This window comes from Lissotriton helveticus, chromosome 3_1, assembly GCF_964261635.1.
Source record: "Lissotriton helveticus chromosome 3_1, aLisHel1.1, whole genome shotgun sequence".
NCBI classification, from domain to species: Eukaryota; Metazoa; Chordata; class Amphibia; order Caudata; family Salamandridae; genus Lissotriton; species Lissotriton helveticus.
The window spans coordinates 1,925,092,097-1,925,119,348 of record NC_136061.1 but is presented as its reverse complement, the minus strand read 5'-3'; positions in this window follow the sequence as shown (position 1 = coordinate 1,925,119,348).

Genomic DNA, 27,252 nt, shown 5'->3' with positions numbered 1-27,252 from the left:
CATAACTGCCTGGAGGATTAGTGGATTTTCCCCTCTGACTGCCCATCGGCCCACACTGGTTGTAGGTCCATCATCCTCATCCTCTTCATTCACTGGAACACAGAAGTTGCAACTGTGTTAGTGATTGACCTGGTATTACATGTGATGCACCACAAGGGTTGGATTAACTGTACTTTGCATCAACCTGGTTAGTGTACCACCACAAATTACAGCTCACACCATAGCACTGAGGTGTTAAACTGAGATATACATTATACAAGCAAACTCACCAACTCCAGCCACAACTTTCTGCCCCTTTGTGTTCACCCCTGTTCTCAAATGCTGAACCTGTCTGCTCATTGATGTTGTTGACATGGCTGTCCACAATCCAGCAGCTGTAGAGGGAAGTGACAACATTCTCAATGATCAGCATTACTAATTTACAAACAGGCACATGTGACACTCATAATATGTATGTTTCTTTGTAAACAACAACTGCTGATTCCATACTGAAGGGGATCTTGCTCTCTATCATGGTTTAGTAATCTAAGCTAGTGACACACTTTATACCTGAATTACCTGATGGACGGGTGCGAGAGGGTTTCACTGCTGCAGCCAGGATGTCATGCATTCCCTGGGATGGTGGCTGAGTAGAATTGCGTGTCGTATTGGTGCTGACGCATCCCTGCTAATATGCAGGGATACGCCAGTCCTTGTAAATCTGCCCCCTTGTATTGTTCCAATTCATTTGTCAGTTGATTTTCATATGCTCCGCAACCCCTTACATTTTTGACTGACTCAGACACATCTGGATGAGTGGTAAGGGCCCTTTGTCAATCGCTACTTAGCAGGGTTAGGTATATACGGCAGCAGTACTGTGCCCATGTTTTCAATAGTGGGAGAGGGATTTGACCATTTCTATTACAAAGATTTCTGAGACTTGTGGTGCAACATACAGAGGGTAACACATGAGTCTCTGGCTGACTATATTTTTATATACACTTTGTACAACTACCTTACTCACAATGCCAGTGCAACACAGACAATCTTTTCATACACTTTTTCTTGTCATCCCATTTACCTGGTACCACGTTGCGGACATCATTCACAGGCAGCCCATGGAGCATGTGGGGGTGGATTGTGGTGAGGATATCCTCCTCTAGTGGGGTGAGATGGATGCGGGTTCCGGAGTGTGGGGCAGGGAGGATCCTGTTCAATTCGATCCTGGAGTACTTCTCCTTCACCCTCTGCTTTTCATCCTGCCACTTCTTCTTGATATCCTGGACTGTGCGCCTCATCTCCCCCAAAGCTGTGACAGCAGTGGATAATTGCTGCCATAGAGCAGACTTTTCTGTGCCACTGGTGCAGTAAGGTGGGAGACCATACAGGCGTTTTTGGTGCCTCACTATGTACTCCACACGCATGGTGGTCTCCTCAGTGGTAAAGTTCTTCTTCCTCCTCATTTGTTCCATTTTCCTCTGGCTATGTACAGCGATTGTAAACACAAACTCTCTGTGGCCAAACCTGTTCTTTCAATGTGTGCTACTTTTGTTTGGTGGTGCTGGTCTTGCAGTTAGTGTTAATTGACTACAGCTAGAGCGTGGTGGGGGATGGTAGCCACTTGAAACGTTCATCAGGCCAAAATGGTGGTATTCCGGCAGAAAATCGGGAGTTCCGGCCTGGGAGCGGAAATTCCGGCCCAAAAGCGGGGATTCCGGCCCGTAAGCAGAATTCCCACTCCGGGTGCAGAAATTCCGGCCCGAGTACGGACTTAAAGTTAGTCGTCGTAAATCCATTCCGTGAATCCCAAAAGTAGTAAGTGCATTCTGTGAATTCCAAAAGTAGTAAGTTCATTCTGTGAATACAAAAATGGTAGTAAGTTTAGGATTTTGTATTAAGTTAATTCTGTGAATCGGACCCACAGAGTCTGGTTCATCTGAATCCAGTGATAATGATGGGACTTGCAGTAGGGGGTGGGGATAGGAGTGGGAGTCTTGGAGTTTAGGGTGGGTGAAAGGATGGGGAGGCTGTGGGAGTCAGTGGGTCAAAAGTAGGGGGTCGCCAAAATTAATAGCGAGGGCGGTGGACTGCATGAGCCTTCATTCACATAGGCAGTTTAACCGGCCACTCTTTTGCAGCACAACTCCGACTTTACCATATATATGTCAACTGATTTCAAAATCATTACTTGGAATATTAACGGACTGAATACAAGATTAAAAGATGCGCTGTCCTGCAGAGCCTAAAAGAGCTTCACCCCCAATTAATGCTAATTCAAGGAACTCACTAGTTGGGCACTAAACGTTAATTTCTAGGAAGACGCTGCTTTTCTGGTGTGTACCATGCAGTATTCACTTCAGGCTCTAGTGGGGTAGTGGTTTTGCTATATCGCACATTCCCTTTCACAGTCACCAAAACATACACAGATCCCTTAGGGCCCTATGTGGAAATGTCGGGCCTGTTGGATAGAGTCACCTGGTCTTTTGTGTGTGTTTACATGCCACCGGCATGACAGTACAATCAATACTCTATCCAACCTGACCTTGAAGCTCCCTCTAGGCAAACTGGGGACTACTAAGCTTTGAAGCAGCCTCCGTCCCATCAGCAACAATACTCTGGGAGGCGCTCAAGACAACATCCCCGGGGTACATGATCTCTTCCACTGCCAGACACCGCAGGGACAAAGAGAGGGACATTCATGAGCTGAGTGCCAAAACTGCCTAGAAGCAACACTACATTAAGAATGTGGGGAGGGGGCTCTCCACAAAACAGAGGCAGTCAGACTGCAGTCAAAAGACAAATTAATGGTGGGTCTCCTTTCAAAATGGCTTCTACGTTATGGGATATAAAACTAGAAACTGCTATACTAGTTAGCACATAGTGACCCAGAGCACTGAGTGATGATGGGAATCCACAACTCCACAGGCACCTTGGAGAACCACATTAATAGACATTGCTGAAACAGTCATAGACTACTATAGCAGGCTATATAAAGTGCTCTCCACCCCCATGGAGGAATGTGAAATCCCTATAATAAAAGAATTCCCTGTTGCAACACTACAACCAGAAGTTAAGAGTGGTATGTCCATACCTCACACTGAGATATTAAGCAAGTAGAGCCATGTCCCAGTCCAAAGGTTTTCCCTCAGAAGTCTACAAAAGATTCACCAGCTTATTGGTTGGACAATTAGAGGCCCTCTATAAAGAAACTCTTGATGCGGAAGAGTGGCAATGACACCTGGGAGGGCCGACCATAGTGGTTGTTACCAAATCAAGGTGAAATCCCAAGGACTGTACTTCTTATCGCTCTATTACCTTTATCAACACCTAGCTAAAAATACTAGCTAAGGTTCTGGCCTGTAGGTTAGTCAGGACGATCCATACTCTGGTCCACCCAGACCAATTTGGTTTCATGCCAAAATGCAGCATGAGGCGCAACGTCAGACAACTGTACATAGCCCTAAATTTTGTACAATATTTACAGCTAGATATTCCCAGCTAGATAATGGCAGCTCTATTAGCCTTAGACTTTGAGAAGGCATTTGATTCTGTGTGCTGGCCCTTTATGTTTCTGGTGCTGCGTAAAATGAGTTCCGGCACAATGTTGATAGCAGGGCCACCTTTAGTGCTGCTGGCGCTCTGTGCGACAATGCCGGTTGGCGCCCCCCAATGACCACCTTTGCCATTGATTCCCTCACTAGAACACTTTAACAGTGCCTCACAAGTCTCCATAACCACTGTCTCTCAGATTAATTTAGTTTTATAGCACCACTCATACCAGTGTAAGGCATGAGGGCACTTTACACCACACACACATTTCACAAAGACAATCATATGTGTGTAAATAAGTGTATAGGAAATGTTACATCAGACAGCACTACAAGGTGTAGTGTAGGAGTGACATGTCATCGATACTAGCAGGCAATATAGTTAAAGTTCTCATTCAGGAAAGGCACAAATTCAGAATTTAAAACATAACATCATTTTTAGGGGTTCTCTTTCATAATAAGAATTTTTTTCTACCCAAATGAACCCTTTTCACAAGATTAGGATAATGAAAGACTGGACAAAAAAACATATAGTTCTAACATATACCTTGCAGTTTGCATGCAGCTCTAGTATGACAGTTAATAGCTCAATGTTCTATATTAGGATTTTGACTTCTAAATGACAAGTAACAAAAGGAGCTCTCTTACAGAAGCAGTAAACCACTGACCTATTTACATGATATGCACTTCGTTATCTGTGTGGTACACGTTCTTAGCAGCAGGCATTTTAACCCTCTGCTCTACCTTAGGACGAGTCCAAACATCCACTAGAAACCTCCAGTCTCTTTCTAGGAAGATGATTAATCACTGAACTTCCCTTCACATTTTAATTGATGTCTAAAAGTTGCTGGAGGCCAGGAACGAGGCAGCAGGTGCTTTTAAAATGATAAAACATTTTCAAAAATGACGCCGCTACCTCAAGTCAACACCCAGTGCGGTTGCACCGATCGCACCACCGTAGAGCCGGCCCTGGTTAATAGTATACGTCCAACTCCTTTACTCCTCTCCCTGGGCTCGGGTATGTCTTAATGACCTCCTTTCCCACTCCTTGTTTGTGTGCATCCTTGTACATTTTTATTAGTTCATTGTGTTATCCTGTCTTACTCCCTCTACAATTTTCCGCTTTTACCATGTTCTCCCCTTCCATTATTGTGAAGCGCTCTGATACCCTTCGGGGTCTTGTTCGCACTATACAAAACTTTTTTAAATAAATGGGGGACAAGACAGGGTTGCCCACTGTCCTTACTGATAAATGCTCTGACAATTAAACTGCTTGCAGAATTGACCCGAAAGGATGCCCAAATATTGGGTATAGACTGCGGTAGGATTTCCCTTTAAGCGGATGCATGTGCTCCTATATCCGGAATGCCCACATCTTTAGATCCTCCAGATTTTTCAGATGTTTACAATCTGCAAGGAAGTTTTGGGCCTCAAAGTTAACTGGCACAATTTGGGATGCCTGATAGGGTGGTCTGGACCTCTGACAATCATCTGACCCTTTTAAATACCTGGGCATACAGATGATGCATCAGCCAGAAGACTATTGGGAGGTAAATATAGAGCCATTACTGTTCAAATTTAAACTACAGGTCACATGCTGGGGTCAGCTCCCACTTTCAATTATGAGACAAGTGACAATATATAAGATGATTTCTCTCCCACAGCTGCTCTACACATTACAAAACTACCCGCATCCTCTGCCTAATACTCTCTCCCGAGGCTTTGCACGACTCCTTCTACATACCTATGGAAGAGCAGCTCCCCATAAGTAGCCTTCACAAGGGTGGTGCAGTTGCCATGGAATAGGGATTATGAGTGCCTGACATACAGCTCTACTACTGGGTGGCCCAAAAATGTTGTTTCTTTTAAACGCGAAAATCGGCCTACTCAGGGCAGTCTTGTTCTTTTCCAAGTTCATTAGATGCCAGCTTGAGTTTATAGCCTGTCGTATTTTATGATTGAGATTGGAGTGACGGGTAACACATACCAATTGATCCATGGTTTTAGTAGATTTGGGTTGGAACATGATGTCCCGATTGGCATATCTTGCCCTTTTAAATGAATCCTTCACAAGTTTATGGGGATATCCTCGATAGATTAATTTCTCTTTGAGCATGTCGGATTGAGTCAAGAAGTCCCGGTTATCGGTACAATTCCTACGAATACGAAGGAATTTGCTGTAAGGGATACTTTCCTTCTGACACCGTGGATGGAAGCTGGTGTACTGAAGCAAGGTGTTGCGGGCAGTGGGTTTCGTATATAGGGAGACTTTTATGATGTTATTTAGATGTTGCACCCAAATGTCCAGGAGCGTGTGGAACACTTGTATAGAATTTACCCTTTTCCTAGAAATATCAGGCTAAATATCCCCCCTAATATCCCCCCTCTTTTCCTTGCCTGTTTTATTCAATAAATATCTATCGTCTATATATGGAATCTATTACATTTATGAAATGTCTAAAAACCTAAAATATATATAAAAATAATTAAATAATGGACTAAAATACTAGTGATGACTGTGGCTCTGATACGTTTTTGATGTCACCCCACTTATAAACTTGTGGCTCCCCTAGGGGACCTTTTGTAAGTAATTGTGGCAGGGTTGTTTGTTCTTTCTATGTGATATTACGTTAATCCCCTTTCTTCCTGCCTACATCAATAACTCCCTCGGGGAACCCCCTTCTATTTTATATATATACACAACTCGCTTGAGGCCAACCTGACCCTTGAGATAATCAAGAACAAAGAAATATTTAGACTGTACAGCACACTAGTCACAAACGCTCCACATCCTTTCTTGCCATTGAGGGAGCGATGGATGAGACCTAGATGATGACGACTGATGAGACACCAAGATGGCAGCAAGGACACAGATGATCTCATCTAGGCCATGCTTCCTACAATTTAAATACTTCCATTGTATTTGCGCCAGCTGTAAGAACTAAGTGGAGTCCCTGCTACACATGATATGGGACTGTCCATTGATTCCTACATACTGGTCCACGGTTCATGCCACCATACGCAGCATCCTGGGCTATCCCATCGATTGTGAATCTTGCTGGACTTTACTGGGCATCCACCGAGTGTGGGACGGTCTCACTGGAGACAAGACACTGTACAATATTGGTTGCCTAATAGCCAAAAGAGATATTGCTAAGCATTGGCGCTCACTGGAGGCCTCCACATTGGCAGAATGATTACGCAGCATGGGCCACAGAGCCCTGGCGGAGGTCCCGGTTTATAAAACCCATAGCTGTCCTGGGACATTTTGAAAGATATGGGGCAAATGGATGGAACACTTTCAAGATGCATTGCCATAATCTAACATTTGATGCATTCTAGGACCTTTGGGTATTACTCTGTTATTCATTTGGATATTCACCTGTAATGGCTGGGTGCAATGGTGTATCACACTGTGGCTCTTTCAGATGTCGCAGTACATGCTGTTTCTGTTTATCTTCTTTGAAAAATGCAATAAAAAGAATTTTTTTAAAAGCAGCTCAATATCCACGTAAAAAAACTTCTTCTCTGAAAGCACTCCAACATCCCAAGCAGTATGAAGGAACCTCTGGCAATATTTCAATGTCATCAGATATACGGTCACCTTGCAAAAAACTGCGTATTTCGCAGAAACCTTTAACATCGTCTTGAAACTGATTTGCGCGTATTTAGATTCTTTCACTCCGCGGTGAGTGATGGAAAATCTATTGCAACTTAGTCAATCTTTTACAGCTTTGAAATGTGCCCCATTTCCTAATATGTACAGCCGCCAGCCATTTTGGAAGAACCTGCCAGTGATTCACAATGTCCTCTCTGTTGGCCTTGATGAGTTTCTCAATACAATCTAAGAGGGCTCTGGTGTTATCCTCATCAAATGTGCCATCTTAGCCGTCTCAGATCCTGCCAGCTATAGGCTAATATTGATCATCGCATATTCTGAAACTCTGCTTTAAAGAGGGAACACACTCAAACTACAGCCTCTCACACATAAAGAGCATACTTAGCTTTCTTCTCGATTGTTGACCTGAGAGAGGCACATGGCCAGTTGTAATTCACATTGCACTATATGGCAGTGGCATTTCTATAGCACTTTATATCCTTGACGAGGCACTGAAGCACATGAATTGATGGGTAGCACCGCACCATGAGTATGTGCTGGGTTGAGACGGTGCTGGATGGCAGTCACCTATGTCGGGAGCGACTTATTGTGTCATATGTGATTGACTAGAGTGATGCATTTATCCTAACATTGGTCGCGTCACGTGAGCTGAGGGAAGAGACGTGTGTTAATAGTACAACTGAGGGAAGAGAAGTCACAGACAGAGCACACACATGGTGCACTAATTTGTAGTTGTCACTGGTTGAACCGTGTAGGTTAGGAGTGTGGCCAACATCGGAAGCTCTTTCCTGTCGTGTGTGATGAGTAGGGAATGCATTCTGCATATTGCAGCGATAGTCTTGCTGCAGTCATGTAGTAGTTCCTATGCATGGAGTGTAAGGATGTAGAGCGAGCTCTAGTCATGCCTGTGGACTTGTCTGCCATCCTTGAGAGAGAAAAGGTTTTGCATCTCCGTTTATTTGAACGACAGAGGACCAATCCACCGGAATACGCTGATTACAGGCACCCATAGTAAGTTCCTTCTAGGATTCATCTGGAAATTACATATGGAAACCCCGGCCAGTGGTGGTTAGAGGTGGGCATGGTAAATGATTTCAAGAGTCCCCTCAGGAATGACAGAGGAGCAACCTGCTGCATACAAGGAGCCATGGTAAAGACCTAAGCAGTCAACCCTGGAGCTACAATGGGCAACCAACTGGAATATACTACTTGTCAGCATCTATTGCCGATGATGCATATAACCCACCCAGGCGTGACAGAGGGACAATCCACAGCATGAACTGGATGCAGACACACGTAGCAGCCGACTGAAAGAGTACATACAGAAGTGATGGAGTGGTAACACACAGGCATGCACAGTAGTCGTAGTACATGCTCTTTAGAACAACCTATGAGTGAACGAGGAGCAACTCACAGGCATGCTCTGGTTACAGGCAGTCAGGGCCCTGAGGTCATGATGGTGTGGGACCACCTACAAATAAATCAAGTAGACAACCTGCAAATGAAAGAGAAAAACAAATGTGGCCTACAAGCCAGTGTCAGATGTTTATCCCTGAAAGGTAATGGTGCTCTGCCGATTTCAGTATTTACTCAGTAGCCTAATTGCACTTTAGAGTCACCCCAAGCGTGGTAGAGGAGGAGCAATTGACAAGAATGCACTTGGTACAGGTAGCGTAAATATACTCCATTGGTTCTACCCATGAGAAATAGCGGAGCAGCCCACTGCATGCTCTGCATGAAGGCAACAAGGGTAGATACTCCACACAGTTCACCCAACCCAGGAGTAACAAAGGAGCCACCTACAGGAATGGGATGTATGACGTTACAACTCATACTTTTACAACGCATGCCTTTACAATGCGGTTTTTGCAACGAAAACCTTTACAACGCATAGCGCTTTGGGGTGCTGGATAGTGAATAGTTTAATTTACTATTCCAACTCCAGTCCCCGTGGACAATAGGGAAGGTGTTGGATAGTAAATTAAACGTATTCCCTATCCTAGAGCGCCCCCCAGCGCAATGCGTTGTAATGGTTTGCGTTGTAAAAGTTGCGTCGTAAAGGCACTGCGTGGTAAAAGTTGCGTTGTAAAGGATGGTTCCCACAGGAATGCACTGGTTGAGACAGCCATGTTGAGAATGCTGTGCTTTGCCCACCCATGAGGGAGAGAGCAGCACCCCACGTGTGAACTGGACACAGGCAGCCAGGGTGGAGGTTCAATAGCTTGTACCAAGCAGTAACAGAGGAACAACCTGCATCATGTTTTGAATTTTTTTTTTTTTCATGTAGCACTTAATATTGATGTTTGACCAGTTCAGAACTCTAACCTTTTGGACAGATTATAAATTACAGCTGCTGGTAAATAAAATGTTTTCTCAACGACCACACAATTTGGTCAACTGGCGAAGCCAAAATTAGAACTTAGTTCTCCGGAACACATAGCTAACATTTTAGCCCTAGGCCACATCTCTTCCACTGATAGAAGGGATGAGCTCACGTAGAGCTTTGAAATAGACCCAAGGGCCCGAGCAGGGAGTGCCTTGAGTAAAGCAAGTCTGGAGAAGGTGGTCTGAGTAGCCCATTGCAATGACATTCAAGGGAGAACTGGATGCTTGCTACAAGACATTCCCAGGATCCACTTGGGTCGCTTGGGGCCGCAATCTGTCTTGCTGAACATGGACAAGTATGGTGCCCATTCTCGTTCACCCTGGGGCTCAGATGGGCGGCCTTCTTTGGTGACCAGTGGTCTGATTTACACAAATATTGAATTTCCCTAAAAGCTGGCCACAATCTACTCTCACTGGCTGGGTCAGCATTATGTATGATGACAACTGCAGGTGACTGACTACATACATGAACCCCCTCAACCCAGCTACTGCAGCACACTTGCTCCATCAAGGTCAATGTAGAGTCCATCCTTGTGACCCCCCCGCCCCCACCTGTGCTGTGTGTGTGTGACAAGGCACACTGCAGCTGCAAGTTTGACTTCCATCAGGCACCGTAGAGGAGAGGTACAGATACTCGTTTTATTTGCATCAGGACTAGAACTCGAGAACAGCTGCCTTTTTGTGAAATTAATCTCTGTACTACATTGCCTCTGTGCAGCTTCCAGCTGGGAAAAAAACCTGACCCCAAATGAATGTCCAGGGCAAACACCATAGGACCCCTAAAACTTTCCCCGAAATAGTGCACGCTCAGACCATTCCAGGGCACCTGGACAATTCCTACCTCAGCAGGCAGATTGTAACATAAAAAATCTTGCACCCCCCTCCCCAATAAGCAATTTCCAAGATATATACTTATTTGTTATCCAGTGCCCCACAGCCAGACTCGGAGGTACCCAGGATGCTGTGCATCATGGTGGAAAAAACAGGGAGAAAAACTGATGATGTTTCCGGCCATGTCATTTTGCAGGCATGTGTAGCAGGCATGTGCACACCTACAAAATGATGTGTTTTTTTTCTTTTTGTTTAAGGATCCGATTTGTAAAGAAACAGTATTGCGCGTTGGGGGGGCAACGAGAATGGGGAGAAGCATCACAGAGGGGAGGGAGAAGCAACATGAAGGGTGTGTGGAGACGGAGATAGAGCAACGTGGAGTGGGGGAAGCAAACAGAAGATGAGGCTACATGGAGCTGGGGGCAGAGCAATCACAGAGGCGAGAAAGCAGTGCGGGGCAGGTGGGAGAAGCACGTGAGGGCAAACCCATCACCACATGACGGTGGGGACAGGAGGCAGCACATGGGACGAGAAACAGCAACATGAGCGCAGCACACAAGGGGAACTGCACGAGGGAGACAGTTGGAAAATACATGCACTGTCATGGAGTTCTTAAACAAAAATTAAAGCGTAGTGCCTGAAAAATTAGCATAGGAAGGTCACAAGTAATGCGTCCATAGGCCAGGGGAGGGACACATACTACACTAACGAATAAGAATAAAGCAAATGAGAGTGACAATAAAGCTAACCGATGGTAAGTAATGGGTAGGCTCTCAGGTCCCTGTAAGCAGCTAATATGTCTCACAAGAGATAGAGCATGGGCTGTCTAGTAAACAAAATCTAAAAATGGAACCACAAGCCTAGCAATACAGGAGGATTTAAAGAAGCTCTGTTCCCTACTGTCATATTCAAAGGGACTGTGTTTACCCGCCGTTTATTTCAAAAGAGTTGTTTGTTGCACCCTTTCCTCCTGTTAGAGCAACTCTCTTGCACTTCGTACATTTAAAGTAACTGGTATCAAACCACTACAACGTTGGAGGCAAGTCGTGGTCCATCAATTCTGCGAAAATACGAAGTAGGGGATTCAAAGATACAGCTCGCCCCAGTCCCTCCGAGGCCTCCCAGTGTGAGCATGACTGCAACTGCTCTTTGCATCTGAGTGTGCATTGAAGACGCATTGCTTCCTGGAGCCACGCGTCTGACTGGACATTGACTATTATTGATTGTGATGGTTTGAGTTACACTGCACCTGGCATCAACACTAACACCACATTCAAAGAGCTAAACCTGGGCGTTATGTTAGGGCATCTGCAGACCACGCACTCTGCCACTGGTATGAGGTCACGACGCTTTAACGCTTCCCTGGGAGACTTCCTAAACGGGTCTAAGGGCTCCATGCCAGGCTTGTGAAGGTTTGACGTCAGTACGGTGGCTCAGCCTTTGACGTCAGTGCGGTGGCTGAGCTTTTGACGTCAGTACGGTGGCCGAGCCTTCATCTGTGAGGAGAATGCGTCAGCTCTGAAGAGCTGTAGGGGATGGCCTTAGTGTCTGATGTATGAGACTACGGGTTGCTGCTGCACCAAAGTTTAGCATTTTCATGCTTGTCCAGGCCCACGTGTGTGTGTGATTGGTGTTTTACAGGATGTATCAAGTTTGATGCTCAACCGCAGCTACCACTGCAGTCAAAGGGACTATAAAAGTACAAATTCCCGTCGGACCTCTGCATCTGTTCATATAGCACCTAACTTTCTGGACAAACATTTCTTTAGGGGCACAGCTTATGCCACTCTCAGGGCAGGGCCTCTGGGTGATGGAGCAAGGGCACGGCCTTTCATCCTGCCCTTCTTCACATTGTGCAGCCCTCACTCGCCTCTGGGACCGAGGGACGCACACCTGCTCTAGATTGTTCTGGAATAGATTATGGCGGCTTTATCTATCGCGAGGAGGACTTTACGACGGCTGCCTTGAGTCCCTCGCTCCGTGTTGACCTTGCGGCGCGGGTGGAATGTGGGTGCGTGCGGAGGATGGGCGTCGCGGTGCACGTGTGTCCGGTCCCTGAGTCAGCTGGATGCCTGCTGTCTGCAGCCCTGAGCTCGCGCTCCATCAGACAGCAGCAGCCTCGGGCTGGGATTCCTCCTCAATGGAGACAAACAACACAGGCCTGGGCTGAAAGCATTCCTGCATCTCTAGTGCCAGCTAGGCGAGGAAGGGGAGAGCGAGGGCTGGGGAGGGGCAGACATGGAAGAGGGGAGAGGGCGAGGGAGGGGAGTGGAGGGGTAGACTCAGAAGAGGGGACGAGAGAGGGGAGAGGGACGCCTGGTGGGAGAGAAGAAGGGAGAAGGAGGGAGCCTTTCTGGGAAGATGCAACTAGAGCTGAGAGGGAAGAAGAGAGGAATAGAAGGAGTGGTACAGTGACAGAGAACGAAAGAGAGGGAGAAAAGAGGGAGAGAGAGGAACAGGGCACAATAGGAGAAAAGCGACAGATAGGAGGAATACAGTAGAGAGCGCAGGGATAAGGGAGGAGAGAGAGAGAAAGAAGGCTGATGGGGAGGCAAGGAGACATAAATAAGCACCAAGTGTGGTGGTGACTGCGATAGGCCGAGAGAGGGAGACGGTGAACGAAAAGAAAGAATTCTATAGAGAGGAAGAAAAGCAAGAGGTGGAAAGAAGACAGGAGATGGAAAATGTGAATAGAAGGAATGAAGATTAGAAGTAGAAGCGAAGAATCCAAAGGGATAAACAATAACGCAAAAGTAGAAAATATTGGGGGGAGAGGGGACAAGAGAGGGATGCAGAAATATGCATACAAAGGCGGACAATATATCAGTAGTGCACAGCCGCTTCTGAGCTTCATCCCAATGATATGCAGCCATAAATGGGCAATATAACGACACTGTACGGTTAGGCCGAGTTACATATCTGTAATATAAAGCCAGATCTCTGTTATAAACTCAACTCTATACACCCACAGCTCAGCTATAGATCAGCCCTATACAGTCGCATTGATATATATACAGGTAGGGTGATCATATTATGGGACTCAAAAACCGGCACAGGCCAGACATAAAAGTAGGACTAAAACCTTTAGCCTTACTTCTATGTCTGCAACTCGAATAGTTGCTCTGACTCAATCCTAGTCAATTATTCATTTAATCATTGATGACCCTCCCTTGAGTCACAGTTTATTATAATATCCCAGTTAGTATACATCAGGCGTATTCAATTTACGCGCAGGAAGCCCAACAGACCTTGAATTAATGATATACCTTACTTCAGCCGAAGAAGTTACGTTTATTCTGCAGTTTTAGTTAGTATTTCCTTAGACAAATCATTCAAATATTTACATTTAGTTGCACATTTAACGTGGTATTGTCAACCCCAGTGATGTGACAATAACCTATTTTGGTGAAAACTACGTGACAGAAAAGTGAAAAACTGGGAAACAGGTTATTGGTAAAAATCAAAAGGCGAGCTCTTTGTTTGATTGTTTATGGTTTATGATAAATTAGTTATTTATTTGTTTATTTAGTGTTTTATAGAGCGCGAACCAGACCTGTGAGGGTGTCAGAGTGCTTTACAGTAGTAACAGGTTGGATACAAGGACATACGGGGGAAAAAGTCAAAGTGATAGGGACAGGTGGATACAGTATATGGTAGAACAAACAATCATAATATCCGGATACATTTTGGGGTAGGATCAAATCGATGCATTAAGCTAGAGAAGCAGTCTCAACACCCGGGGGGGGTTGTTCAGAATTGCCGGGTGGGTATCATAGGGAGAAAAGGCCCCGGGATAATGCCTTAACGATAGGCAAAGTCAGATTACAGAGGTGATTGCAACCTGAGCGTTAGGAGAAGAATTTGCCCATTAGGAAAGTTTTGGCCTCTTTTTTGAAGTGAGCTTAAGATGGTATTCTTCGAATTGCGGGTGGGAGTGAGTTCCATATTCTTGGGGCAGCCCCAGAGAAGACCCGATTATACTTTCTTTTTTTCCTGAAGCATGCAGGTTGGAGCAAAATGTGTCTGGCAGACCAGGAGTTTCTGGCTCCTCCAGATATCACGAGTTTCTGGGAGAGAAAAGCAGGGGACCTTGTGAACATTGTTTTTTGTACTTACCCAGCTCACAAGGACGTATGGGTTGCTCTTGTTATTTAATATATTACTTCTATGTCTGGCCTCTCCTGATTTTTGCGTAGCCTTGTAAAGTGTGTGTGTGTGCATCTGGTTAAGTATGAAAGAAAATCACTCTATGAGACCATTATGGTTTGCCTCAGACTCCCGTGAATTGTCCTAAGGGGCGAGAAGCTCTTTATACATGAAGAGTTTATACTTTTTATAACAAACAGATGTATTGTATATATTAACTTCAGCCCATCCAGGGCTCAATAAAGGAAGGTGCCAGGCAAACATAATAACACTTTTTGGCCATCCAAGGCTTAATTAAGTGAGGTCTTAATTATAATTAATTTTTTGGATCACATCAAGGTTTAAATAATTTGATTACATTTTGGACTAAGATTGTGCATTGATGAATTATAAATGTGCATTTATCTATACTAATATAATAAAGAGAGAGCCCAAATCTTTGAGGCGGGTAATCTCAGGAACCACAGCACCAATCACAACACCCAATACAGCGTTGGAAAGGGCAGTTGCAGCAGAAGGACTTAGGCTATGCAGACGCCCACCATATACATTTAAAAGGTAAAAGAACCGTGCCAGCAAAGTAGTCCCTTGTGGGCGTGTCTGCGTTGTGCTGTGGGCGTGTGCTGGGGGGCGTGTGGTACGTTCCGCCCTTCATGCCATGTCTCATATCATGCGCTGTGGGCGTGTGTTGGGGGCGTGGGCGTGTGCGGGGCACGGGATTACGGGAAAAAAGCGAGCGTTGTGCCCAATATTTCATTGTTTTTTCTTCCCAGGTTCTGTACATTCCAGCTCTGGGTGTCCACCATGCTCCCTTAAAATACCCCTGCACCCCATAATCATAACCCACCCTTACTCCTTAAAATACCCCAACACCCTTAAACACTAACCCATCTTAACCATATAAATATACCCTGTACCCCAAAACCCAAACCTATCCCTAAACCCTAAATATACCCCCGTACCCCAAAACCCAAACCTAGCCCTGTACCCTATAAATACCCCTGTACCCCAAAACCCAAACCTACCCCTGAACCCTAAAATACCTCTGTACCCCCAAACCCAAACCTAGCCCTGAACCCTTAAAATACCCCTGTACCCCAAAACCCAAACCTACCCCTGAACCTTAAAAATACCCCTGTACCCCAAAACCCAAACCTAGCCCTGAACCATAAAAATAACCCTGTACCCCAAAACCCAAACCTACCCCTGAACCCTAAAATACCCCTGTACCCCAAAACCCAAACCTAGCCCTGAACCCTAAAAATACCCCTGTACCCCAAACCCCAAACCTAGCCCTGAACCCTAAAAATACCCCTGTACCCCAAAACCCATACCTATCCCTAAACCCTAGAACTACCCCTGTACCCCATAACCCAAAACTATATCTGAACCCTTAAAATACCCAAACACCCCAAAACATATACCTCAGTACCCCAAAACATATACCCCTATACCCATACTTACCTTATCCAAACATTAAAAAAAACATGCTTTTACCATTCATGCATTTACAACGAATTTCGTTGTAAATGTATGCGTGGTAAAAGCATATAAAATGTAATGCCATGCGTTATAATGGCATTGCGGAGTCATGGTACTTTCTTAATGAAAGTATGCGGAGTGATGGTATGCGGAAAGAAAGTTGCGGAATAATGGGTATTTACCCTCCCCCGGTAAATACATTGGTGGCACGGCGGCCCACATCTTCAGCAACATACTCATATTTTTTTCACCACCGATTTGAAAAATGCACAGGTCTCTCTCATTGATGGCCAGCACCGACATACACTTTTAGACACACCTCCCGCCACAAGTTCTAAAATTGCGAACTTTAGAGCTGGGGAGTCAGTTCGAATCTCGGCATCAGCTCAACATCCTGTGATTCCAGGCAAATCACTTTGTCTCCCCGTGCCTACCACAAATGAATGTGTTCTTCTGTAATGTAAATTGTGCTCATGCCATGTTGTCGAGTTCGCGCTATATAATATTGCAAGGAAAAATAAAGTAGGGAAACTCGAGTTCACACACTACTGAACGCGCACTCTTAAGTGCATCAGCAGTGCACTGTCAATCGGAGCGTTTCACAAGCCTGTCACAGATAAGAAATGCTATCAAAACGAAATCCTACAAAACAATATACTACTGTCCGGCAGCAATTCATACCCGGACAACGTCGGGACGGGTTGCTAGTCTATTTATAAGTAAGAATCATGTGAGCCTCTTCATTGCTTGTCAAATAGTTAATTTATTTGTATTTTCAATTTGCACAACATGTTCTAATGTGGTCTCTTACTTTGCTATTCTCACCGTTATATTTTGGCTTTAAGTTTGTTTTCTATTTATATTGAAATGCCTCGGAAGTGCTTCTGTATGCCCCGGATATAATGTTTGTTTTTATGACTGCTCCTTGTTTAGTCGAAAAAGGCAGTTTGCCGAAACTGGTCCTGTTAAAACTTTTATTCAAATAAACTGAGAACTGAGTATCTTGAAGAGTACGGTCCCTTCATTTCGCGCTGTGGAAGTGGAGTCTGGAGCTGGATATATATATATATATATATACACACACACACACACACACATACATATTTAAAAAAATATATATTTATTTATTCCATACATTTACAGACTACACCTACATAACAGTAGCTATCTATGGCAGGACCTCTACTCTGAGGCCCCCTGCCCTCCTCCCCACTGTTTCCCCTCCGCTGCAGCATGCATGCAGCCGACCTCCTCCCTCTCTGCCTGAAATAGATACATTACTTAAAAAGAGTATAGCTTTATAATTCTCTTTTTCAGGATGAATTGACCTTTGTCCCAAAAGCTGGGACATGTATTTAAAATTAAGGAGAGCGTCAGGACTCCGGGGCAGTCCTCTGAAAGCTGGGGATACCCGAGGAAATCCTGGACATCGGGTCACCCTATATCCTGGGCCACTGGAATTGTGCAATTCTGCAGCCACAGCTTTTTTTTGTATAATTATGGATTTGCCACCCTTGTCACAAAATCCATCTGCTGCATCATTTGCAGATTTAACACCAAAAAAATAGCTTCTGGCTCAAAACTAACCAAAAAGTTACAAAAAATGCACAAACATGAATTGCTGCACAGTCACGGCTCTTCCCAAAAATTGACTGGTGACCTTTCAGTAGCTTATTACTGTACTTGAGCGTTAAAGTGGCACTAATGAGGTGAAATATTTGCTAAGACAGTGTTAACATGAATGGAAATGACAAACTATTGAAGTAAAAATGCCATAAAATATGCCGGATTGTTTGCCTTTTCGTGACGCAAAATTTGGCAACTTTGCCACTTCATTTGGTCCTCTCGTGCTGCATTACAGTGGCCCTTGCTGTATAACAGCGCTTTTCAGTTTACTACCTACACTATAAGCAGCATTGAGTTATAAACTAGCAATAAACAGAAAACAACCCTGCAATATTTACCAAAAGGCAGTTGACTCAATAAGTTAAGTGCATAATGCTGACATCATGCTTGAAATGCTGGTCACTAGATTAAATCTAACTGAGAAAAACGAGCCCTTCATTTTGCCAAAATTGCTAATTTGAGTAAATAATAATTTCTGAACTCTACGGTGAAGCCTCTACACCACACCGGTATTACATATTCAAAGCTAAAATATGTAACTGCTCTCTGCAGCAACAGGTGAGCCATATAATACTCGTGCACAGGCACAGTAGGGTGTTCACCATTTACAGTTCAGCTACAGACCAGCTGTACTCACGTGAAGTTGAGCATTCTACATTCAGAATTCCACTGTATACCAACTAGGCCGATGATGCATTTTAATCACTCTTGTGAAATTCATGCAACTCCCTAATTTCATGTTACCCAAAATCCTCAAATTACTTGAGATTTCACATTACACAATTTTGTGTAAATTGTGCTTAAAAGAGTCTTGTTTGCACGAAAAATATCTCACCAAAAGACTTTTTTTGCCCAAACCAGTCATCTTTTCACTAGACTGTCGGAGTCCAAAGTGCAATGTATTTATTCTTGTATGAACTTTTTTGTACTAAAACTCTTGGAACTCCGCGGTGTATTTTCCCGTGGGTAACACTGACTAAAACCCCAAAGCGTGGAAGTTCTTGCCATCTCAGCTGTGCTCCCTAGTGGTTTCCCAACGAAGACTTATTTTGTACCAATTACCGGCCCTGCCACAATTGAGTGTGGTTCACAGTCACCGCTCTGTGAATAGGATGGCTGGTTAGGGCCGGACTGGCCATAGCGGGCACCGGGCATTTCCCCGGTAGACCGCTAGGGTGAGGGGCGGTTTTGGGCCCCTGGGGGGGCTGTTTTTGTTATCAGGGGTCGGCAATACCACTTTATAAGGGACTTATAAGCAAATTAAATATGCCAAACATGAGGAGGCTAATTTTACCCTATTTTGCAAGTAGTGAGCACACACACTTTAGCACTGGTTAACAGCACTAAAGTACACACAGTCCTGAAGCCAACAAAAAGAAATGTCAGAATACAGAGAGTAGGCTAAATGTTTGGGGGAAAACCACCCTACGGTTGACAGGACTAACACTCCTGTTGTTAGGTTTGGCACTGGAATCCTGGTTAACGTTTGAATCTAGCCAGGAATAGCTGCCTAGCACCATCCTAATGGAAGAAGACCAATGACTGCTGCAGAAGGGTGCTGGAGGTTCCTCTGCTCTAAAGGGAAGCTGCCTTGAAGAGGGGGCTTTGGAGAACTGGGTGAGATGTGAAGACAATTGACTTATGAGTCATGGAAGACCAGCACTGCAAGAAGCTGCTGCAAGGCTTGTGTCCTCGTCCCTCTCCACTGTGATTGGAGAGGAGAGTCTTGCGCCTCAAGGAGTTGAAGTGCCTAGGGGTCTTGGTGCTGAGAAGTATTGCTACCATAATTGGTAGTGCAGTAAGATGCCTGCAAAGAGTCTTCAAAGTGTCTCAACCACCGGTAACCAAAACAGCTTGGGATTGCTGTTGGTGGCCAGCACAAAAATCGACTAGCATCTCTGACTTTCTTAGTGCTGTGCAAAGATCATCAGACCCTTTGACCACTGCCTATATCACTCGCTGTGACGAGTGGTGGGCGCAATGATTTATTTGGGTGGCAGAGTTGAAGAAGAAGAAAGAAGAAGCCAGAAGAAACACCACTGAAGGATGACCCATCTTCCTCGATCACTAGAAGCAAGGCACCATTGCTCCTGATATACGCCACTCTGCCCCACCTCTTTTTTTTTTTGTGAAATCTGTTTATTGGCATTTTTAAAAAATTCAACAATACAAAAGGCACTGCAGTACAATCAAAATGACTTTGCGATTGTTCATGGGCGGCCCTACACCAACATCACGATTAACAAGGGCGTAAAGGTAGAACACGTAATCAGTCCGTATGCAGGATACAAGCGCCCAGGCGTGTCCTCTGTTTAGGAACAAGAGATTAATACACTTCCCCCCCCCAGCAAGGAAGGGGACAAGGTTTGCCTTCCCAACCCAACCCTAGATAAGAAACACGTGCAAAGGAACAAAACAGCTTACTGCGACACTGTCACCAAAATACATTATCATCGTTTGCCCCATTCTCGACCCCCCCAGCCCACATCCCCCCTTCTGTCCGCTCCCACCATTAAACGCGCATGGCTCCTCACAAGGTGTTGTCTCGCCGCTGTGTCGCGCAGTGCTCAGGAAAGTGTGTCTGGTGCGGCACTCCCTGTGTCCCCGCCCCTCCCGCCGGACGCGTCAGATGAGCGCCCCACCGCCCCCTCCTCCGCAGCGGCTCCCGCCTCCTGAAGGGTGTTCAGCATGTGTTCCCACCTCTCCGCCACAGGCTCCTTACGGAGTCCCATGACTTCCTCCCTCCTGATGGCCGTCCATTCCGCGCGAGCCCAGGACGAGAGCGACAGGATCCACGCCCTGGTGGCGGGTGGGTCCCCTGCCTTCCATCTTCTGGTGAGGAGTCGTACTGCCGTCACCATCCCTAGGTCAAGGAATCTAGACGACGTCTTATCCTTAGGCGGCCTCTTAAAAAGGTGCAGGAGATACTCGCGCCAATTGCAAGGGATGATGCGGCCAGAGCTCCGCGAGAGCAGCGCATGAATGTCCCTCCAATAGGCGCCGAGGCTCGGACAATGCCACAGAATGTGGAGGAGATCTGCATTCACTTCTCCGCATCGAGGGCAGGACGCGTCCACTCTGTGAAAGTATTTATTTATCAAGTCAGGGGTGAGATAGGCCCTATGCACTATATACACCTGAATTTGGCGGAACCACGTATTCCTGGGGATACGGACCAGGCTTTTGAGGAGCTTTCCCCATTCTCCATCCTCTAACGCTCGCCCCATGTCTCTTTCCCATTTCGCCCATAGCGGGGCTAAGTCCTGCTCCGTATGCGTCCGCAGGGACGCAGCAAACCATTTAACTAAATGCCTGCCGCAGCCCATAACGTGCAGGTACTGTACCGTCAAATGCTGCGCCGGCTCCTCTGCGATATCGCCCCACCTAGCCGCCATATGCGCTGTCAGGGACCTATGTATCAGGAAGCCCCCTGGAGGAAGCCCAGTGTCCGCGACCAGAGTCTCATAGGGTATTAATACTCCATCCTGGTAGAGATCGCCCAACGTCTGGACGTCCGCTTCATGCCATCGTTCCAGCATGGAGTGGGTGAGCGTCCCCCCGCCTCCGGGCGAGCCCTCCAGAGGCACCGCTGGCGCATTCGGGTGCACCCCTCTCTGAGGTACAGGGCCCTGCGAAAGCATTTGAACGCTACCGCCAATAGTGGAGGAGTGGGATGTGTCGATGCCGCCAGCGGATGGAAAAGGGCAGTAATCCACTCCAGTGTGTACGGTGGGTCTGCCGAAGCAGTATACTCCATGCCCCTGTCCGCCAGCCAACGGGCAACCCGTGGGCAGAAACAGTTTCCCAAGTGCCAGGCGGTGCCGAGACGCACCCCAGATAAAGTCTCTCAAAATCCTATTGATGCTAGAGAAGAAAGACACAGGCAGGAAGATTGGTAAGTTCGCAAAATAATAGAGGAGGCGGGGGAGCATCACCATTTTAGCGAGGGTTACTCTGCCTGTGGGTGATAACGGGAGCATGGACCAGAAGCCTATTTGAGCTCTAAGCGCCGTCACCGCTCTCCCCAGGTTCCCGTCCATTAGATCCGTCTGCCGGCGGTAAATCTGGATTCCCAGGTATTTGAATGTGGCCGCCTGCCATTGGACTCTTGTACCGTGGAGGCTATACTCTGGGTCCGCCACCCCCTCTCCAAACGCGTACAGGCACGACTTGCCCGCATTGACTCGGAGACCTGAAAGATCAGCGAAGCGACTCAGTAACGGGCCAATAGGTCCGGTATGCGACTCACGTCACGGACGAAAAACAATAAATCATCGGCGTACAATGACACCTGGTGAACCCCGTCGCCGAGCGGGATGCCATCGGCCAAAAGCTGTCTCATGGCCGCAGCCAAGGGCTCCATCGCCAGAGAAAATAGGAGCGGCGACAGGGGGCAACCCTGCCGAGTGCCTCTACCAATCGCCACCGCCTCCGAGACATACGGTCCCATCCGGACCCGGACCACGGGGTTGTTGTACAAAAGCCCCACGGTCTGCAGAAAATTGTCATCCAAGCCATACGCCTCTAACACTGCCGACAGGTATCCCCACTCCAGGCAGTCAAAAGCCTTTTCCAGGTCGAGCACCAGGCATCCCGCCCTGGGCCAGACTGATGTTGCTTCCGCCGCTACCCGGAAGTACCTCCTAAGGTTCAGAGACGTGGACCTCGCCGGCACAAAACCATTCTGATCCGGGTGTACTAAACGCGGGACCACCGGTGCCAGGCACTCTGCGAGGAGTTTGGCGAACACCTTGTAATCGGTGTTCATCATCGCCAGCGGGCGGTAGGAACCTAAGGACATGGGGTCCCTGTCAGGTTTAGGTAAGGACACTAAAAACGCTTCCCTCAGGGAAGGCGGGAGCCGGCCGGCATCCACTGATGCCGTGTACACCCGCAGGAGCTTAGGCGCCAGGATATCGCTGTTAGCTTTGTAGTACTCAGCCGGCAGACCGTCTGGCCCCGGCGTCTTCCCGGACGCCAGCGCGCGGATTGCATCCACCACCTCCTCCAACGTCTTCGGTGCACCGAGCTCTTCATTTTGGCTGTCCTCAACAAGAGGCAGTGCAACCGACTCCAGAAACTCTGCCAGCTGGGGCGTGCGACCAGCGCTACGCGACCTGTAGAGTTCCCGGTAGTGATCCGTCAGCATTCGGTGGATGTCGCGCTTTGTGTACACCACCGACCCGCTAGGAGAGCGGAGCGCGCCAATCGGGGCGGCGCGTTCGGTGCTTCTGACTAGCCAGGCTAAAAGGCGGCCAGCCCGGTCCGCCTTTGAGTGTGTCCTGGCCGTGTGTGCCGCATAATTGTGGCACCTCAGCCTTTCAAGCAGAGCTGCATGCTCCTCGCGGAGCTCCCCCAGTTTACGTGCCTGCTCTCCTGTTCCTTCCCCCTCCCTTTCGTAGCGCAGGAGCTCAGACTTAATACGGGTTAGAGATTCAGACACCTGCGCGCGGATATTCCAGGTGGCGCCCACGCAGTGCCCACGCATGGTCACCTTGTGAGCATCCCATTCTACCCCCGGGTCGCTCGCTGTGCCCTCATTCTCTTCGAAGTAAGAGAGGATGGCTGCGCCCAGTGATGACCGGAATTCAGCGTCTTCTAGCGCTGCAGGCTGTAGTCGCCAGGTGGGCACCGGGAGTCTTTCCGCCTCCCAACTGAGGTAGAAGCAGAGAGGATTGTGATCTGAATGGGTCCTACCTAAGTACTCCGTCTTGGACAGTAGCGGGAGGAGGGACCGAGAACCTACAACCCGGTCCAGGCGGACGTGAAGGCCATGCACAGCTGAGTAATATGAGTATATTTTGTCCGCAGGGTGTTGCGAGTGCCAAAGATCGTGTATGTCCCAGTGCAGTAACCAGTCCCTAAAGGCCTGTGCCGCTGATGTCGCCGCCACTACGCGCAGGGGTGGGAAGGAACGGTCCAGGTTTGTGTCCAGGACCATGTTGTAGTCCCCACCCAGCAACCAGGGGAGGCCCGTGTAGTTCTGGAGGATGGAGTTTAGGGACGCCAGGAAGGCAGGCTGGTCTGTGTTAGGGGCATAAACGGAACCCAGCAGCATCTCCTGCCCATTAAGCCGCCCCTGGACAAAGGCGTACCTCCCGTCAGTATCCACTTGCGCGCTTATACATACAAAGTGGACGCCAGCTCTCACCCACACCAGTGCGCCTCGCGCATGTGAAGAGTAAGTGGTACCATATATCTGCTCTCTCCATCTCCTGCGGAGTTTGTCCAGCTCCACCTCTGACATGTGCGTTTCCTGGAGGAGTGCAATCCCCACCCTGTGTCGCTGCATGTAGGCAAATATTGAGTATCTGCGCGATGGGGTATGCATGCCGCGGACGTTCCATGTCATAATAGCGGTATTCGCTGGGGGGTCGGGGGTTCGTTCCTCCGGGCCAGAGGGGGGGTTGTTGCGGGGTGTTCACTAAGTGTCACTCCTGGAATATGTAAACTAACAGTAACTTTTTAACTCGACGGGCGATTACCCAACGGGGCAAACATCCAAACCTGATAATGCAAGTACTCTTCAAGGCAACGTGTCCGCTGTTAGAATGCGTGTGGGGAAGCGCGCAGTCAGTAGCGTATTGTTTTAGTCCCTCTCTCTTAGGGCCCTCAGGTTTGTGGTGGTGGTCATGCAGTGCTCAATCGGCGGTGCACGCCTGAGTGCCCGGGGCTGGGCCATGAAGCGCCGTACGCGCGGGGGGGATCCCTCCTCGCCCCAATGCCACAGGGTGATGCGCGCTAAGCACCAGACCCGGTATCCACCACAACAGTACATTAGGCAATCAATGAAAGGATACAGTATACAGTTGGCTCAGTCCAGCCTGCATATCAGAGTGTCCCAAGGCCGGCTTCAGTCACACTATGAAGTCCGCTGTCTGAGGTATAACCACAGGCATAGCAACGTCATCCGACATCTCCGTGGATGGCGACCACAGCCCGCTGGCCTGCGCGTCACCGTGCTGACTGTGGCTTAGGTCATTGCTGATAGGCGCTATACCCAGGGTCGCCACCGCCTCCAGGACTTTCTGTCTTTCCTGACGCATTTTCTCCGGGCTCGGGGTGGCCTGCCCCAGGCCTGTGTTTCGCCGAGCACCTCTCTTCTTCCTCCGCCTCCTAGAGCGTTGCTCCTGCCATTCGCCCTCCTCCGGGCCCATCGGTCGCGATCCCGACCATCTCCCTGTTTCTTCCAGCCAGTCCCAGACTTCTGACGGGGCCTCGATAAAGCGCGTGCCCTCTTTGGTGACCACTCTTAGGCGCGACGGGAAGAGTAAGGAGTAGGGCAACTCCAGCGTTCGCAGTTGCTTCTTCACTGCCCGGTACGAGCCGCGTCTCCTTTGCACAGTCGCCGTGTAGTCCGGGAAGAGCAGGACCTGGCTGTTGCCCACCTGGATGTCCCCCAACTTCTGGGTTTCACGAAGCACCGCGTCCCGATCTCTGTAATTGAGGAGCTTAAAGAGGAACGGGCGGGGTCGAGTCCCAAGTTTGGGGGCTTGCACAGGCACCCTGTGAGCCCTTTCCACCACGAAGTATGGTGACAGCGTTCCATCCGGTAAAAGTGTCCGCAGCCAGCCTTCCATGTACTGTTCAGGATTCTTCCCTTCTTCCCCTTCTGGCAGGCCCACCACCCGGACATTGCTGCGCCGGGAGCGCCCTTCCGCATCCTCCGCATCCTCCGCGCGATCTTCTAGTGCGTGCACCCTGTCTATGAGGTCCTGCAGGGCAGAGGTGTGGCTACGTACCACCGGCTGTAGTTCCTGGACTGTTTGGCGCTGCGCGGCGACTGACTCCGAAAGTTTGTGGTGGTCCGCATGCAACAGCGTGAAGTCGGAGGTGACTTTATCAAGTCGGTCTTCCAGGGAGGTCTTGGTCTGTGCTAAGGCAGTTCCGATGCGCTCCACCGCTGCTAAGACAGTGTCCATTTTTGCTGCTAGGGTTGCCACAGGCTCCGAACCGCCACCGCGTATCTTGCAGTGCGTCTGGGCCACCTGGGCCTTGTTGCTTCGTCTGTGGTTTGTCACGTAGTCTGCCCATTGCAAGTTGCTGCGCCGTGGACATCGACACTCCCGGTTCCGGACCAACAGCAGCGGCACAGAGGTCCCCAAAACACCAGGTCCGCCGCACTGGTCAGGAGGGTCAGTGGTGCGTGTCAGCCGGCCAGCTGTTCCCAGCCAGTGCGGCCTCCAGCTATAACTGCAGGTGCAGTAGGCTCGCTCAACCAGATGGGCCGGAGGAAGCAGCCGGCAACCGTCCCTCCAGCGTTTCTCCGTCCACCGCCCTCCCATCGGCGACCGTGGGGGCATCAGTCTTACTACGGCAGGCCTCACCACGCGTTCACCAAGCGCTGAAGAGTTGTCGCAGGCCTCCTCCAGGAGGTGTCTGCGTTGGGGCGGTTAGGGACTGGTCACCATGTGGACCGACTTCAGGCCTGCAGCACACACTCCCTGGCAGACGGGAGCGGGCGCAATCAACAATGTCCCCCCAGATGCACCCAAACTCCTGCCGCACCAGTGGGTTTTTCACCTCCCAGTTCCGCAACTTTGGCGCAGTGCCGGCGTCCCACAGCGCCCGCAACAGATGGAGCGACTGTCGCGGACCTGGGGTAGGGGACCAGTCTCCCGCGGGCACCCGGGGTGTCTCCTATACCAAAATGGCACCCTTGCAACGTCGTCAGCAGTCAGACCCAGTCCCACGCCTCGTTTCTCCTTCTCCTGCACTCAGCCTTGGCCCCCGGCTCGTTCGTCAGCACAGCCAGTGGACGCACAGCATGTTGTGTCCCAGGCGCCTACCAGCTGCCAGTCCGCTTCGTGCCGCTCTCTCACAAGCCTCCTGATGGTTGGGGAATCAGGCATGCGCCCCCGGGCGGCGCCACTTGCCGGCCAATTAGGGACTAGTTGCAGTGGAACTCCGCCGTCAGTCGCCCCCGCCCAGGCCCTTCGGGGCCGCCTGCCACACCGATGAAGTCCGGTCCGTCAGTGGGCGCCCCTCCGCAGTCCATTGCGTGCCTGTGGGTAGCAACACTCTACCCTGTGCACCTCCGCTCCAGTAGCACAGAGGGGGGGGGGATGACGATCTCCACCGCGCTCGGTCTCACGCCACCGGCGCAAACTCAGGGGCCAGGGACGTCTGCAGCAGGAGAACAGCCCACGCGATCCAGTGGGGGAGGGGTGAAGGGGGCCGAGGGCCTCCGACAGCACTGGCAGGCAAAATGGCGTCCAACTCGAAATGGCGCCCGAGGGGACGGAAGTCACCGTTCGCCTCTCCCTCGGCACCCTGCAGCTCCGGCCTCCGCTGTCCCGCTGCGCCCCCTCTCCCTAGGTACAATGGTCCTGCTCGTGGCCCATCTTAGCACTTATGCCCCCGCAGCTGCTGGACAGACAGGTCGTGCCCCAGTGTTCCACCGGCCAGCAGCAGACTTCAATGGTGTCCCCGCAATGGCCTCTCACCTCTCTCGCCGGGCACTGGATCTCCGCCGTGCTCCACAGTCCGTCGGAGCCCTCAGCATACACCAAGCCCAGGCCGGGCGTGCAGCAGTCCGCCACCAGTGTTCAATGTGCGTCGCTGGCCGGAGCCTCACCGCCGCCTCTCTCCTCACGTTGTGCGCCCCCCGCAGGCTCTCACAGCGGGCCTTCCTCG